Below are 17,280 nucleotides of genomic sequence, written 5' to 3'. Positions count from 1 at the left end.
GCAGACCCCCATCCGCTCCTCTCTCTCTTTCCCCGCTCTCTCCATCTTCTCCTCTGTCTCTTTTTTCTTCCATTCCCTGCACAGCTCAGTTTCGGTGTGCCCCTGAACAAGGAGGCAGTTACCGCGCAGCGCTCCCCTCCCCATTCCCTCCTTTGGCACTGTGATGGTCAAGACAAGCCGAAGCCTCACGCCGTAACTCGCCCACTTGAGCTCGTCCCCGAATGGCCTTTTCGCGGCCACATCCCGCAGAAGGCAAATATCTTCTTGCGTGCTAAAACGTTTGCGCTGCTTCTTTGCTTGCAGGCGTGCTTGCGCCGCGTCCGTGCTCGATGAAGCCGACGCGCCAACGTTCGCACTGGAGGCCGCCATGTTAGTCCTAGATGACGCTCACTCGCTGGGCACTTTCCGCTGGGAAGGCCGGGCGAGCGGGTTGCGCCGCAAACCCGCTGGCCGCCTGAGCGTTCTGCGCATGCGCACTGGCGCCCTCTCTCGTCCGCTCCACTCCGCTGGCCGCTGGCCCGCTCTGCTAAAAGTCTCTAATATTTATTAAAGTTCAGTCAGCAGATCACGTGATAAAATTTATTCGAGTGCTGCGAATTAGCCTTGAGCAGTCTTGACTGTTTACGTATATTGCAATTACAGCAATTAATTCACCACATAAAGCAAACTCAGTGACTTTTCAGAACCAATGTACTTCTACACGAAACTTTCCCGTACCCATGGTGCCTGGCACGTCACCACCTTAGCGTCATGTACGACACTGGCCCCTTAGACGCACCCATTGCGGGGGAACAAAGCCAACTGCTGTAGCATTCGAGACAGCACCTTGAACCACGGTAGCCCCTTTGTACTGCTTACAGAGCCAGTCATGAGTGCCTAGAAAAAGCTGCCTAGTTTTCTTTGTTCACCAGTTATGAATCCATGAAGCATTGAATGATGGAAATGATGCACGTATTTTTTCTGTTTACCGATGCAAGGCACATCTTCCAAGTAATGAGTACTGGCCAGTGAGTCGTGCATTTTCTCCTTACTTTCTCGTTACATTATTTTCCCAAAGATCCGTCCTCAGCACATCGACTATGTTTTAAAGATGACATCTCAGTACTTGAGTCAAAAGAGTTTAGTGTGTTTCCATCTGCTTGACAATCCGGAATATTATTCAGATATACTATGATGCCTCTAATCAGGGTGAGAGTGCCGAATCCACTTTTTATAGCGTATTTGAAGAAGCATGGGACAATAAAGCTCTCGCATGCAACGCCGCCATTGAGCGCAGAACTTAACGTGACAATTTCCGGTTGACAATAGATGGCTTGCATGTGACGTCATGGGCGCCATCTTTGAGCGGACATCTTCGCTTCCTCAGTGTAGGCCAAAACAGGGGGCGATAAGTGGATAAGAAAAGCGCCCAGGTTTTCGCCGCACTTCTGATCCCAAGCATGGCGGTCACTGCGACGGCGGTGCAAACTGTGTACACGTCTGTGCACTTCCAAAACCTTTGACATGGTAATTTTCATCGATTGGCAACAACTCCTGCCGAGTATAAAGACCTGAATTTTGAACAAAAGCATTCATGCGTTAGTATACGATATATCGGAAGAGCTTCAAATACAAGAAGCTTCATTACAGACTATACTTCATTTCAGTGAGTACTGCAATTATGGCATTCCAGGAATCCGAGGCACACAGTTGGCATGGCGTGCACTGAAACGCTGATAACACGCTGAAAACCACAGCCTAGAGCTGCCACGACACAAAGAGCAGCGAGCTATTGTAGCGAGCAGCCGAAGGTCTGGGTCGGATTGAGCTGTCTGGTCACAAACTGGTTATTTGGTTGGTGCAAACGCCGCGAGTCGTGTTTGACTGGACTCGACCCTTCCACTCCGCCCACAGGGTGCGTTGACAAGCAGACCCCTCCGAAAATACACATAATCATTCACGCTTAGGTTTTCGAAAACACTTTTTTTGCAGGTGAGGACCGAAGCGGGCGCCGGTTGACAACGCGTGTAGTCGCACCTCGCAGGGCGCGCCAGAGAGTCGACCCACTCGTATCGAGCGCATGTTAACGGAGAGTCGTAAGTTTGGCCGGCCTTGCTCAACTCTACGCCCTGAATGAACCCCCCGCTATCGAGTTCATGTAATCGAAAGACCCCAGGGAGGCCGGAGAAGCGTAACCAAAACCGAAACTGGTCCCAGGTCAATGATCGATCTAGGATAACGTGCTGTTCTTTGCCGAGTAAAATTCCGTGTGCAAATATATGCCACACTTTTTTTTTGCTTTCTAACTTTCATATGGATCTATTACGAAACTGAAAGATATATCTAAGTTTCTAAGCGTGTTAAGATGACGTAGTTGGGTAGTGTTTATGTCACCCGACGGCGTTGCATGGTCGTTTTACGACCGCAAAAAGGCAACGATTTCCAACGGGCTTTATTAAATTCAGACTCAATATTGCGCTGAAATATTTCGGAATCGGCTTGTCTAATATTTATTGAATCAAAGAAAATTACAACCGGGCGGCTTCATTTTCTTTTCACAACCCCTTTAATAGAGATGATTCGTTTGACAGCGTCAGCCCGAGTCGGGCTGTCAGTAGCGTATACTGACGGCACACGCGTACTTTTGTTTCTGTTCACGTTTTTGCTATCGTCAAAGCGTTCCCCGTTGATTTTCTACGGTAGTCTTTACTTTTCGTGTACACTTCAGCTGTAACTAATTAATAATCGTTTTGTTTCTTCTAGTGCGTGCATATCCATCATAAGCTGTGTGTGTGCTTGTGTGTTTAACCCTCGAAGGGCTTTAACTTGACAGCGTCAGTCCACATTGGGCTAACAGCTGCTACTTTATTGTCTAAGTTTCGTGGGCATTATAATCTCGTATGTGTGCTCGTGCGAGGCAGGTAGAGAGAGAGAGAGAGAGAGAGAGAGAGGCGGGCCGGAGCTCCTGTTCGACTTTCCAGCTTCCGATCTGGTGTTGCACAGTAGACGTAATGCTTGCAAACGAACGGCCTACTGCGGTACCTGCGAAGTTGTACACTTAATCGCCGATGGAAGCAGAGCGGGGGTGTAGCTCAGTGGTAGAGCGATCGCTTTGCATGTGAAAGGCCCCGGGTTCGATCCCCGGCACCTCCACGAGACCGCCGCTTTTTTTTTCTCGAATACCATGAGCCACGAGTAAACAGAATGGATACACACTCCGCTCAACCCGTTTAAGTTTAGTGTCCGGGGTGGCTGCGGCCAAAGGATGAAAAGTACCCTGAGTCGCATTTTCCTCGCTCGCCTTCCCCTAATATCCTCACACTCATCCTCGTTTTATTATTTTACTGTTCTTTCTCGCTCCCAATTTCCTGCTCTCGCGACGCCATGGAGGAAGGATCCATGTTAAACCCACTCTAACCCTAAAACACGGCCGCCCGCTATCGTCATCACCCCACTTAGAGGAGCTTGACGCAAGTTTTCTTTTCTAATGGTATATATGTCTACATTACTAAGTAATAAATGTATGATAGAAGTTCTAAACGGGCGATTTAAAGTTTGACAAAAGCTTGCATAAAGGGGGGGGGGGGGGGCGCCATGCCTTGCCGACCATTTACGGTGAAAACAAATTTTTGACAAGAGGTATAGTTAAATTTTTAAACTGGTGATTGTGTAGTCCACTGCTTTCCAACAGGCCGATGACGAACAGGACGTGCAACGGTGGCACGATGGCCGGTTAAGAAACCACAAATTAAGGCACGCCACTCAACATATACACCAGCAACGAAACAGTTCATTGAATAACAAATACATAAGAAGATGCACAAAAATTGGTCGACTATTTACCTACACATGGAGAGCGAACAACCACATATCAGTGGATAAGAAATATTGCCCTCATACCGCCGCACTACCCTACAAAACAATACACAAGCGAGACAATCACTGTATACCGTATATTTCCGTACTACCTCTTAAGATCCAACAAAACTTACCGCAACTTTTGCAAATGCGGAAAACCTGCACAAAACATCTGTGACTAAATTATAGAGTTATTGAAGAAAGGAAAGACTACTCCTGACATGGAAATGTCCAAAGACCACAAAATACAAACACCTAGTGTTTGAAATATTCCAACACCAGGGTACGGACCAAGCCCTTAAAAACTCGTAAAGAAGATGAACCAGATCACTGACCAAGCCGAACTCCCCCAATCTGGCCAGCCAGCACTCGGTAACGTAACCTTCGCTACTGAATGCAAAACTATGAGCCAGATACACTAGGGTATTCTGAAGTACAACGCATTCTTCTGTTCCTTTTCTTTTGTTAAAGCCTCTCTATTTTTATTTTACAATCCATCTTGTTTCATCTTTTTTTTAAACTCATATTGCCTATTAGGTACTTGTCCCCTGATCTATTTTATTTATTTACTTCACCAACCATTTTGTCACACACATATGTTGATTTATAGACGAACTAAAAATTGCCTGTTTCACTGAAGACCAATAAAAATTTTAAAATATAGGCTTTAGAGACATCGCGATGGTTTCAGCAGCACAATATTACTTGTGTTGGAGTACATCTTAACACAGGTGAATAATGTCAGCTGTAGACGGCTACAACTAATTCCTGGTAATGTAACTTTTAGCTATCATAGCTAGGAATTCAGTTGAAATAGATATCGCTAGCCAGTTGTTAATAAAAGACATATTATTTTTCAAAATTTCGAAAACGCGATTATCCTTAATGCTGTGACCGAAGAAAAAGGCACAGAAAAACGAAATTCTTTTTCTACGCGAGAAGCGCGCTCTGCCAGCTTTGCGCCTACACCCTCTCTTTCCACATTCCAGTAAATGGTGGGCCAAAGCCAACATACTCCTGTAAACCATGCTCCACGGTGATTGCATCCACAATTGATGGGAGTGCCGATGCGGCGGCTGTCTCGGGCTGTCTGCTCCTCGAGGAGCTTTTTCCCAACATTCCTCCTGCCGGCAGCTGCGCATTGTGCTGCGGGTGCCATGGCGCCGAACCTCAGGAGCTGATCCTTCCGTGCAATCTTTGTTGCTCCGCGCTCGTCTCTCTTTCGCGGCTTTCTGAAACCAGCCCTGCTGAAAGGTCAGCGTAGTAAAAATGAACGCTTCGTCTAGCGTAACAAACCGCCCACAAGGCACCGTGCGCCATACGCCGTGTGTGAACAGCTGACTGCGATTTGAAAACAACAATAGCCTGTGCTAAATTTTGTGTATTTTTTCTTCAAACAGCACTGCTTTAAAACGTGCCTCACGTGTTGTTCAACGCGCGAAAAGTGTTTTGGTGCAACAGTGCAGACGACTGGCTATCCGGCCTGGCCATAGCTATGGCATTCTATGGCTTCGAAAGGCTCGTCGATGAAAAAAAAAGCGCCGGAAACGTTTCCGAATACCTTACATATTCATATATAAGTTAAAACTATGGCGTTGTTAGCACCAAGAACTTTAATAACACTTCTGTTGGGCCTAGCAGTGCATGATAATACCACAGATGATCAATGTGCGCAAAGCATTAGACAATCCACGTACAGCGCTCCTTATGTTTCTCTCGTGTGTGTGGATTGTCTAATGTTTTGAGCACATCGATCATCTGTAGCACCAAAAAGTTTGTACGCTTGAATAAGAACATTTATTTCACGCTTTCCTCTTCTGGCTTTCGGAGAAAATACCAAGCGGCTTGCGTGGTCATGATGTGCTTCCTGAGGCCAGTTTCAGCCGAGTCTCCTCTCGTTATGTTTCCTTTCTACCCGAAAGCTTCACTATGCTAGGTAAAGCCGCTCTTCGCATGTCGCTAAATTTGACCTTCCCAGAGCCAGAGGTGGTGCTTTCGCGGTGTTGAGGTGTCCATCGAGATGTCGACATCTGATAGCTACTGCGGTCTTTCCTTTCCTCAAAGCACATGATTTCGCATTCCTCCACGTAAGCAAACCCAAGTGCCCTCGATTGCGGTTCGCCTCCATCGAAACGCGGCGGCCGCCGCGGTCGGGTTCGAACCCGCGTACTCCGGCTCAGTAGACTAGTGGCTTAACCACTGCGCCACCGCGCGGGGTAACTATCCAGTGTGCGGAACGCACTCAACGTTAAAAACACGAAGCCGCACCTACTTGCCCGATACACCACAGCTTTTGCTGTCTAGCCAGGTTCAGGATTAGCTAAACGGCACCGAATTTTTTAAACCGAAATCTTCACTACGCTAAGTAAAGCAGTCACGGAGTAGGCGAGAGAATGACCTTGAACGACCTTCACCCAAACCACGTTTATCCCTTCCTTACGGCGCGGCTCGGATGCCCACCGATATATGCGAGACACTTACTGCGCTATTCCCTTTCCGCAAAACCAATTTTCAAAACCAATCAAATTTTCTTCGAAAGCAATGTAAAGGCGCATAACTGGCTCCCTGGGGCAGTGAACGCATGAGTCGCGCTTTCAGGTACGTCGAGCGCAACGATATACCATACAATAAATGAAATAACTAGCGCAACAATAAACAACTCAAACATAGAGGCATCTGAAGAAGCGGCCATTGCCTTGGCAATATCGCACGGCAACGCAACAGGACAAAACCTCACTATACTGACGGACTCCAAAGAAGAATCCAGAAACCACACAAGAGCCAGAATCGACAGCATCGCCAATCATATTCTACACACGACGACAAGACGCATAAACACTAAATATAATGTGGGTTCCGATACATGAGGGGTTGGGGGGCAACGTGGCAGCAGACGAGTCAGCTCGAGGGTATGTCAACCGAGCAGACTCAACCCTTTGCACCACGGGCACCTTTGACCCTGTTAACCCCACGTACTCAGACATGCTCGATCATTACAGGGGTCAGCGGAAACGCTACCCAGTCTCACACAAAGGGCTTACCAAAGAGGAGGTGCTAGGCTGTCGCAGACTACACACCGATACGTACCCGCACCTGCACAAACTACACCATATTTTCCCTACAGAATACGTAGACGAATGACCGTGGTGCCAGGTAAACCTACACTACTGCATGTCACATGCGCCTGCCATAAGGAAGACTTAGAGCCTAGAATAGAACACCCGAGTGTGACACAGTGGGACACATGCCGGCCAGTTAGGACGAGCAACGATTTGTCGTACGCCGAGCCACGATAGCAGCGGTCAAGTGCGGCATGCTGGACCAACGATCGACCGCGGCGCCCAGTGACCCGTAAGGGTCGAGAACACTTTAAATTTGTCGCAGAGTTTTCAAGTGAAAAGCTTAACTACGCCAACTTTTCGAGCCGTCAAAGGGGCCGCAAGTTTGACCGTGAATATAGCTAGAGGTCACGGTGGCCGAAAGTTTCGCCTTGAATGTAGGTAGACGTCAAGCCATGAGCATAACTGGTGGTTGTAAGGTGAGACACGTGACGTCAGCTACAGCAGCGACACCAGCGGCTGTTACCCCAACTGTCCCGTCTTTGACCTTTGAGCTTGACCCTTGAGCCTTGACCTCTGACCTTGACCTCCGGTCAAGCGGGAAAGCGTCTGCCGGCATCGCATGCGCAGGTCAGAAAGTGTGTTCTTCATAAAATGCCGGTGCACTTTGATGCGTTCAGCGGAACACTAGGCGTGATCGATGCGACGCCTGCCGTGGAGACCGACACCCGAACCGCACCCGTAAGAGAAGGCAAATGATATGAAAATTGGTTTTAAGGAAATGAAATTACGCCTGTCTCACATATCTCGATGGACACCCAAACCACGCCGTAAGTGAAGGAAAATTGAAGTTCAAAACCGGCAGTCGCTCGACCCCAAACGCAGCCAAGGAGATGCAGCTTTTTCGCTTTTGACCACGGTTAACCAGAGCTAAGCCACCAGCAATTTTTTTTCCATCCTTCCATCAGGTACGTCGTGGTAGTGAGAGAGAGAGAGATGGGCTCCATGCATTAGCGCTGACAAAGAATTACAAGATTGCACTTTTCAGTCTGCTAATGAGGGGAACTGCAAAAGCCCTTCCTTGCGTGTCCTCTTTCGCTCTGCATTTTTCTTCTTTTTCTGCAATTTTGTGTTTCTTTCTGCTTTTTACGCGACAACGTATACAGCTCGTTCGGTCGAAAGCCGTCGGTGTCGTAATAGAAGTAGTTGGCACCGAGCGTCGGAAATATTCCTTTCCTTACGGCGCGGTTCGGGTGTCCACCGAGATACGACACGGGCGTAATTTTCCTTTCCTTAAATTGCGCAACGGGCAAGGCATCGCACCGAACGGGCGATGGCACTCCGTGGACCCTTTGGCAACGCTGTCACATCCCACTCTTAAAAACGAAGCTTATGGATCCATTTTCTTTTATTTCTTCTCTTTAGACCATTGCATATATGTTGTTCAATGAACTATTGCATACATGTTTCAGTTACCATAACACTTACGTTTGAAGACCGCACCAACAGGGCGCAACGTTGAATGGTTGCCAAGTATAAGTGCCACCTGCCAAGCTGGACGCAGGAGCGCGGAACTCACCGAACGTTGAATTCATTAAACCGCACTTATTATTCTTTTCTTTCTTTCTTTGGCGTCGCCGCACACAGGGCGCGGCGTTCTACATAAATATCGTGATTGGATAAAAAAATTTTTTACAAAAGTACGGAAGCCAAGGCTACCGGATACATTGACCTTCACAAGTAGACATGACGTTAATAGCGTAGATGTGTAAAGGGAAGTTTTTGACACTCTAAAACGAAATCTACACAATCCAACCCCGTCTGTACATGACCACGAGTTTAACAGGCTAATCAACTAAACATCGGGTGGTCAAAAAAGGTAAACAATACCTATTTAACATTAATAGGTTCTGTTAAAATGGAGCGGCACTGTACAAAAGAATCAACCCTCCCCCCGGGGGAGGGGAGGAGGGGGTGGAACACTACCAGCGCCAACCCTAAAGGACAGCTATAAACAAACCACAATCTAATTAAACAACATTCAGAAAAGAGGAGGGGGCGGTCCAGCTACTACCCTAGCATTCGCATAGCTAGTCGGCCCTCCCGAACGACAAAGAAGCGGGTGTGCCAGCGCCGCAGGAACAGCGCCTCCCCATCCGCTGCAAGCCTGTCAGACAGGTATTGTCTGATGAGGAGACGTAGAGTCCGCAACGCTGGGTACATTGCCCTCGGCGGCTGCCGCCAGGCTATGGTCAGACGGCGCCGACGCCGCAATACAAACACGGCGCAGACAAAAACAAGTTTGCCAAACTGGCTGCGTGGTTGGCGGACACCTGGCCTGCAGGAACAGAAAACATGCGGTAAACCAATCACCACATTGCCCGCGCGACGGGGCACATGAAGAAAATATGGCTCGCCGTTTCTTGTGTTCCACGTTGCGCGCACTGGACATTGGGCACAACGCCCCACGATGCGAGTAGTTCTCCCGTGGGGACGACGCCCCAACTCCTCCTCCACTCAAAGTCGCGGACCTCAGGAGAGAGGCGGCTTGTACACCACGTACGCCACCTGCGTACCGCGGTGCGCCGCTGGTCGTCGAGACCAAGGCGAGCGCAAGCGACCATCTCGATGCAGGCACCTCGCTCAGGTAAACCTCCGGTAGATCACAGGCTACAGACAGCTTAAACCCCGCTGCTGCTCTGCTGAAGGCCAAAGACCTCTCTTCTTGCGGGCCTGTATGTCGATCCGGGGTGAAATCACGACGTGCCGTGCTCATCCAATAAAGCATGAGCGAACGCCCCAGATACGACACATTTCCTACCAGCGCGGTTGCAAATTTGGCTTCGAAAGCCTGCGCTACTGTAGCTACACAGGGCAGCCCGAATCCTCCCCGTGAAGGGGGCCGCTGGCAAAGGCGCCGAGCTACCTGCGCCGTACCATCATCCCATAGAAAAACGCCCACGAGGAACGCTAGCCGACTCGCAGTACGGCGCGGCATCACTGCCACGCGTGCAACATAGTGGGCAAAGGCGCGCGCGGCTCTTCACCACGGCTATCTTTGCCTCCGTAGAGAGGTCAAACTGAGCTGCCGTTGCTAGCGCAGTTTTCGTGCGCTCAACAACCTCTCCCCACGTCTGTGACAAAACTCCGGCCTGTTCGAAAAGGACCCCCAGCACCCGGACCCCGTCCATGAAAGGAATAGGCACCGGAAGGGGATCGCAGAAGGTCCCAAAACGTAGCGCCCGGCTCTTCCTGGCATTGAACTCGGCGCCAGACAGCGCCGCGTAAACCTGAAACGTGGCCAGGAAAACCCTCAAATCTCCGGGTGTCCCGGACGAAGATTGAAATGTCGTCGGCATTGGCCGATACGACGATCGTTTGGTGTCCTGTCAGTGGAAAGCCGCGAATGCGTTCGTTGGAGGCAACGCTGCGCAGCAGGGGGTCGAAAAACAAGACAAACAACGCCGGAGAAAGAGGGAATCCATGGTGCACGCCACGCGTTACTGGAAAGGAAGCGGTCACACCACCATTTAAGAATAGGTCGGCTGTGAGGTCGGAGTACAATAGCGCTCAAAGCACCTCAGGACGTAAAACAGGTAAGGATATTCCACCCTGTCAAACGCCTTCGCTTGGTCTGCCGAGACGAAAACCCCGTTAGTCCCCTTCGCGTGTGCGTACGCGAACAAATCGCGCGTGAGCGTGAGTGACGCGAAGACCGAGCGGCCTGGCACAGCGCAGGACTGGTAGAGGCTAACGAGGCTCGGCAAAAAGGGCCGCAAGCGACTAGCCATGAGCGACGCCACTAGTTTATAGTCCGTGTTCAGCAGGGTTATCGGCCGCCACGCCGCAGGGCATGACGACGTCTTTTCCTGCTTCGGGACTAACACAATTCGGCCCTTGGCAAAGGACGGCGGCTTAACTCCTTCCTGAAAGAAAGCGTTCACTCGGCGCGTAAGGAAGTCGACCAGCACATCGAAAAAGACGTAGTAGAAACCGGTGACCAGGCCGTCTGGTCCCGGTGCAGAAGCACGGCCCATACTAAACCCAGGACTGCGAAGACTTCCTCCTTTGACGCGGGAGCACAAAGTGCCGGTTCCGCGTCATCGGGTAGGTTGGGGAGGGTGGCGCAAAAGGCGTCTACCGCTGCTTCAAACCCATCCCACTCACACTGACCCTGCGAAACAAAACATTCCGCAAAGTGCTCGCGGAAAACGCGCTCAATATCGTTGGCCTGATCACAGACCGCACCTTCTGGCATGGTGACGCTATCGATACGGGCCGGTCGCTCACTCTTAAGGGGAAGGCTGTTGGCATGCCTAAGATCTGCGGCAGCCTGCGCCGGCATGTGTAGGCTCGCTGCCGTACAGGAGGCCTGGGTTCCCTTCTCCAGTACGCAGTGGTACCACACGCGAAGCGTGTCCAAGTCCTCGTGCATCGTGAAGGGCAGTTCACCTGCTCGCTTCATTATACGCATTCGACACAGCAAGTCACTGAGAGCCGCGGTCCTCCGTGCGCGCTTTGCTCGACATGTTTCGACTAAGCAATCGCGCACAGGAGTCTTGAGGTCAAACCACGTCGAGGGAGTGAACTCGACGATCCGAGCAATGGACTCCGACAAATATTCGCGGATGCCGCGAACGCTCAATTCGTCTTCTACGAGGGAGACGTCCATTCGCCAAATAGCAGCGCCACCAACACGACCCGCAGCGCTCCTCAGGCAAACCACGACAAGAATGTGATCACTGAGCGTCCCGGCACCGGCCGGAAAGGAGACAACCTCGCAAGACCTTAACTGCAGGACGAGGGCACTACGTAAATACACCCGATCTATTCGGGTGCGCTGCGACCTCTAGCACGTGTGGCCACGAAGAAGTCCCCGTGCAGCTCAACCCACGCGTCCTTAAAGGGACACTGAGGAGAAATTGAAGTTGGCTTGTATCGTTAGAATACCAGCTCCTGATCACAAAAACCCCACTCTGACTGAAAAAAAAAGCTCTTGTAAGGTAGAAAACAGCAACAACCAAAATATAGGTATCGCCACCACTAGGCCAATCTCGCAAGTACAAGCGTGATGACGTCATAAGACAAGAGACGCCACATTGGAGGAATTTTCCTTACTCCATGGAGTCACGAATCTCTGAGGCTGACAAAAGAAGGTTGCGCGGTTCAATATTGAAATAAGTTTTTTTTTTGAAACCGATAGCTCACTTTTATCACACAAGGAAGACGGACCAAAGACAATCTGTATGTTGGAAGCAAAGAAAACCGATGCTTGATGGCGCCACAGGCGGCCAGGAGAGTTCCGGTTTTTTATGGCGCTTCGCGTCTATGAGCTTTGCGTGCCCCGTGGTTTTGTTTTTGATGCGCCTCGATTTACAAGCGCCGAACAGTAGAGCAACTCCAAGTGCCGCTTCAAGTGCTAGTTAACCTTTGACGGAGACTGTTCAGGCTGGTCACATGATCGCCACGGTCGATGAAAAACTATGAAGGCACGATGGTCGGTGATCGTACAAGGCAGTTCGTAGTATAAAGAGCACTTGTGTCTTCGTACGCTCGCCCGGCGAAACGTTCCCGGCTGTTCCAGTCAACTTCGAACTACTTAACGTAAATCGTTTATTAGGGACGGGAGACAAGATACAAGGCAGTTAAGAAAAAATTACTGATGACCTAGCTCTTAGGCCAGGATATCCGTAGCGAAATCGCGGAGACTTCTGCATCGGAAGAGTGCATTCACCAGATGCGCTTTTATTCATGCTCAAAGCTTGAGCCGTAGTGGCGGAGTATATGCTGCCCTGCAAGAGCCGCCTAGCTGGCTCCCCTATCTGGATGGATGTGTGTACATCCCAGTCTTTTGATGTTTTGGAAGGAGGGATCATGCCGGGGTAATGTTGCGTAGTGTTTTGTGGCATGAGCGTGCTTAGACTTTTCTTTTCAGCACTATTTCTATACAATAAAGACAAAAAGGCCGTAGTGGCGGAGTGGTAGTCTCCACCCATAACGCCAAAGGCACTGGTTCGATTCCGAGCCTCGCCACAGGTTTTCTTTTTTTTTATTCAGTGAGTGTGTGTGTGGGGCGGTTCAGTGGCTCCCATAGGTGCCGCCCCTGAATACGTTGGTTAGCGGTTAAGCGCAAGCACTGTTAAGCGTGGCCCGCATGGAGCGTTTCTCCGGGCGATTCGTCCGCGTCGACGGCAGCGGAGCGCTTTTTTGCCTCTGAAGAGGACGTTTTTGCCAAATCGTCGGGTTCTGGCGGAACAGATAAAATCGTCGACGCCCGCCGACGCCGGGATAGGGCAGCGACAAAGGGCCAATGGAGCCGAGCGGGCGTCACGTGATTCTGGACGGGCTTTTTTCGTGTTCCTGTGCTGCCACTTCGCGTACAGCGCTGGAAGCTCATTGGAAGGGTACTGTGCGCCCAACCCGGCCGGAGTGAGTGCCGCTGCGGAGCACGCTTTGTAGGAATCTGTCAACGATGCCGTGTCATGGGCAGCACCTGGTGGCTGTGTGCGAAGTCCGAGGCAGGCTGCTGAGCACACCGAAGAGCAAATTCTTCAGTATCTCCGATCATGCGGCATGCGATGCGATCGCCAGCTGAACAAGGGCCGCCGCTTCAAAGATGAAGGCTACATTCGGAACATAACGTTCAATGAAATACCCCCGACCAGTGAGAATGGCGTTTTCCGCTGTATATGACTACCATCCATGAAAGGTGGATACCACATCGTGCACGCCATAGCACAGAAAACGACTGGGGACAACAGTTTTCACAATCCCGCCGCGGTGGCTGAGTGGTTATGGCGCTCGGCTGCTGGCCCGAAAGACGCGGGTTCGATCCCGGCCGCGGCGGCAGAATTTCGATGGAGGCAAAATTCTAGAGGTCCGTTTACTGTGCGATGTCAGTGCACGTTAAAGAACCCCAGGTGGTCGAAATTTCCGGAGCCCTCCCCTACGGCGTCCCTCATAGCCTGAATTGCTTTGGCAAGTTAAAACCCCACTAAACCAAACCAAGTTTTCACAAGCAATCACTGTGCTCAAGCGCTTCCGAATAGCTACACGAGCGATAAAAGCACAAGCGCACTAGAACCATGGCAGCTCTGCTAGCATTTTACTTTATTTTCCCGCAGCACACCGCTGCATAGGTTAAACAAGCATGCGCGTCCATAAAGACGTGCGCGAGGAGCGCGCAATGAGCATTTCGACGAAACCACGCAGAACTTTTCATCATGGATATGATGCGAACACACGCATAACGCACCTTCTGCTTCTTCTGCCTCTTAATACATGGCACATACCCACATGGGGGTATTGGCCAAGATGTAGTGGCATAAACAAGAAAATTTCCTTAGGAGATAACGACAAAATTGTAGCACCATGCGTGAATGCTCTCGTAAGTGCTTTTTCGTTGTCCGCTCCACCGCGCGTTGAAAGCGGCTAACAGCACTCACCCATTTGGCCTTCTTGCTTGAGAAAGCAAAAAGCATCGGAATGAAGTCTGGGTGCCGCGGTGACATTCGAGGCCTTCCTGCCCATCAATAAAACATTTCGTGATGGACTGCACACGCATTCAACCACAGCACCTCGTCCGCACCTGTCACAAAGTGATTCCCGCACAGTCTTGACGTGCTTGACGGTGCCCAATGAAGGCCACGATCGTCGAACGGGCGAACGGCTTTTATCCACGCTTCGCGTTGAAAGCGGTTCCGGGAAGCGTTCAGAAAGCGAAAAAAATCCGAGTTTGCTTCCCTTTACATATTGGGAAATGCAGCTGTATGCAACACATGTCGTAGGCATTGCCAAATGCGCCGCACTGAACGCCCGACGGCTGCAGCAACGCACCCCGCGTAGGAAGCCGGTTTGTTTACACTTCCACGGCCGTTCTCGAGTGGCGCGCGACCCTTCCAATATGTTTCGCGACACCGCCGCCAGGGGACGGGCGCATGCGCAGTCGCGTTATATCAAACCTTCTAGCCTCTATAGTCGCGTCGTGAAAAAGGCGGATAACCCGGCCGAGGCAGGCCACAGCCGGTCTCGAGGGGAGCGCGCGCTTCTCTTCTTACATCCTTCGCAATGGGGTCTGTTTCCGCCTCCCGCCGCACCTTGGTGGGGCCGCCACTGCCCCACCGCTCCGCCGCTGAGACGGCCGTTCACGCGGAAGGAGAATAACGCGCGCTCGCTCCCAGTTCGGCCTGTGTCAGTGGTAACCGTCAAGCCTTTATATTTTACCTCTTGACGCAAAGACCGCGTAGTCAGCCCCTTTGCCATGGGAGAAATCTGAAACAACGGATTAACGATTGCGCGCTCTCTCCTTTAGCCCGACTGTGTATGGTTGAACGTACTGCTTCGATCACGGACTTTAACGCGCTCTACCCTTATATTTGGCTAAAAAGCAAGGCTATCGGCTTACATAGTTCGTCTTCCTGCAGGTTCTTTATGAGCGTGTAGAATGATATGCGGCATATAATACTTGGATGGCAAGTTTTAAAGAGTAAATGATTCTACAGCGTAAATATAGCTCCTGAAACTTCAAGCGGAGCTGCTTTAATTTTGCACAACGTCGGCGTTAGCAAGAAGTCATGGTGCTCCCCAGGAAAACATCATGTCATTCACGAAACGAACGGGTATAGACAGAACCCAACCCTGGGCCGCAGGAGCAGAGCACGTTGCACTCACGCGCCGTCCAAGATCTTCTCTTGGAACAGAATTTTGAAGTTTGGCGAAAAAATTCAGTCAGTAGTTGACAGTAACTGCAAACATGAACTAACTGCCAGCAAAGCAAAATTAGTTCGGAACTGCGTTCTGTCAATAAAATCGGCCTTTACGAGCGAATAGACTTATCTGAGAGGCGATGACTATAAAAGCTTTGCATATTCTCCTGCATTTCTGTAGCCTCGTCATCGCTTTCGATAAAACTCCTGAGGGCACGAACTTTCATCACGTCACTCAGGAAACAATGTAGCACCCCAAAAAAAAGTTTTAAGCAACCTAACGGAGCTCCACTAAAACTCACAGCAATGCGCGTTATACCAGCTGGCTTAGATTACAATGCAAGGAAATAAAAATTAACATTTGCGATGCTTACATCTTAATAAAAGTCACCGAATTTAAGAGAATAAAGGGCACTGGGCATTCAACTGCATAATCTGAGATCTTTCGCAAAGATATTTAAACCAATTTTTTTTTAGGCAGCTTCAGGACACGCCGCAGGTTGAATATACGTGGACAACAAAAAATGGCGCTCTTTATGGTAGCTGAAGTCAATCACTGGACATACATACTCTCTGAAATTGCAATACTCAGTACGCGTCAATATCTGTGGCAGCATACGCAGCTTGTACTGGTTGCTTCTGTTACGTTCTGTTAGCGTTAGTCAGGCCAGAATGACGACAAGGAAGCTTGCGTCCAAGTCGAAAATTGTTTATTGGGCGAACTCGTGTCCTCAAACAGGCGGCGCAGCGGCAAAACAAAATTTAAAGGTGACAAGGCACTTGAAACATTAGACGCCTAATACGCTTACAACAATTTTGAGCATGAAGAGAGACTTGTTCGCGGCTACAGTCATTCCAGAGAAATCTGATGGCCTCTCATTTTACAATAAAAGCAGAAATGCCGCGTGCGATTGTCTTCGAGCACGGAACAATGCATTACAGTTCTTCTTGACAGTTGCGCGCACATTAGTAATTAGCATTCTTTTGAGCTATCGATACAGGCCTCTAATTTAAGGAAGTTGTGATCTATATGAGGGTGAAAATAAGTACATTCAGGACGTGCGAAAAGCGATATTGGCGAAATCGAGTACTATATACATCTCCCAGCAATCAGTTTATTTGGCAGTTCAACGTTGGTGTACATGAGTCTGACTTTCAACCTTACAAGTATCGTCTCAGGCCACCAGCTACGGCGCTCTCGGATTTACGGCTCACGCGTCGTAGAGAATATTTTCCTCGATAAAGAACCTTTTTTTATGGAACGAGTGCGACACTTTCGTTCTCCAAGATTTCATTCTTTTCCTCTTAGCATTAACTTCTCATTTAATCACAGACCATGAGACATACGCGAGGAAGTGATCAGAGTACTTCCTTCTGTATTTAAAACCACAAATGCTCTACATAGTTCTGAGAAATGTGAGAGTGATTCCTTATTTTAAATGCTTTCATCGAGCAAAGTTTGTGACGAAGAACCTGTGCACAAGTGGGTTGTGTTGAATATACGCAGTTTAAGCATCAGCATTTTGCTTTCTTTGATTTCGGTGCTGCGCTCATTATGAACCAACGGGCTACAGCGCGAAACCAGGCAAAAGCCATTCGCCGCCGCAGCTGCAGGCGTGGAGCCAGCGGTAGGGCCGTCGCGCCTCTAGCGGCGGCGGGCGGTGTCACTCTCGGAGAAA

General features: G+C 49.9%; 1 non-coding gene across 1 annotated transcript; it reads left to right on the top strand.

Annotated features, from left to right (window-relative positions):
- Positions 1–3,060: 3,060 nt before the first annotated feature.
- TRNAA-UGC (transfer RNA alanine (anticodon UGC)) lies at positions 3,061–3,132 on the top strand. Its single transcript has one exon. It is a non-coding gene; the product is annotated as a tRNA-Ala (tRNA).
- The last annotated feature ends 14,148 nt before the right edge of the window (positions 3,133–17,280 follow it).

This window comes from Amblyomma americanum, chromosome 1 (genome assembly GCF_052857255.1).
Source record: "Amblyomma americanum isolate KBUSLIRL-KWMA chromosome 1, ASM5285725v1, whole genome shotgun sequence".
Lineage (NCBI taxonomy): Eukaryota > Metazoa > Arthropoda > Arachnida > Ixodida > Ixodidae > Amblyomma > Amblyomma americanum.
This window is presented reverse-complemented; position numbering and strand designations above follow the sequence as displayed.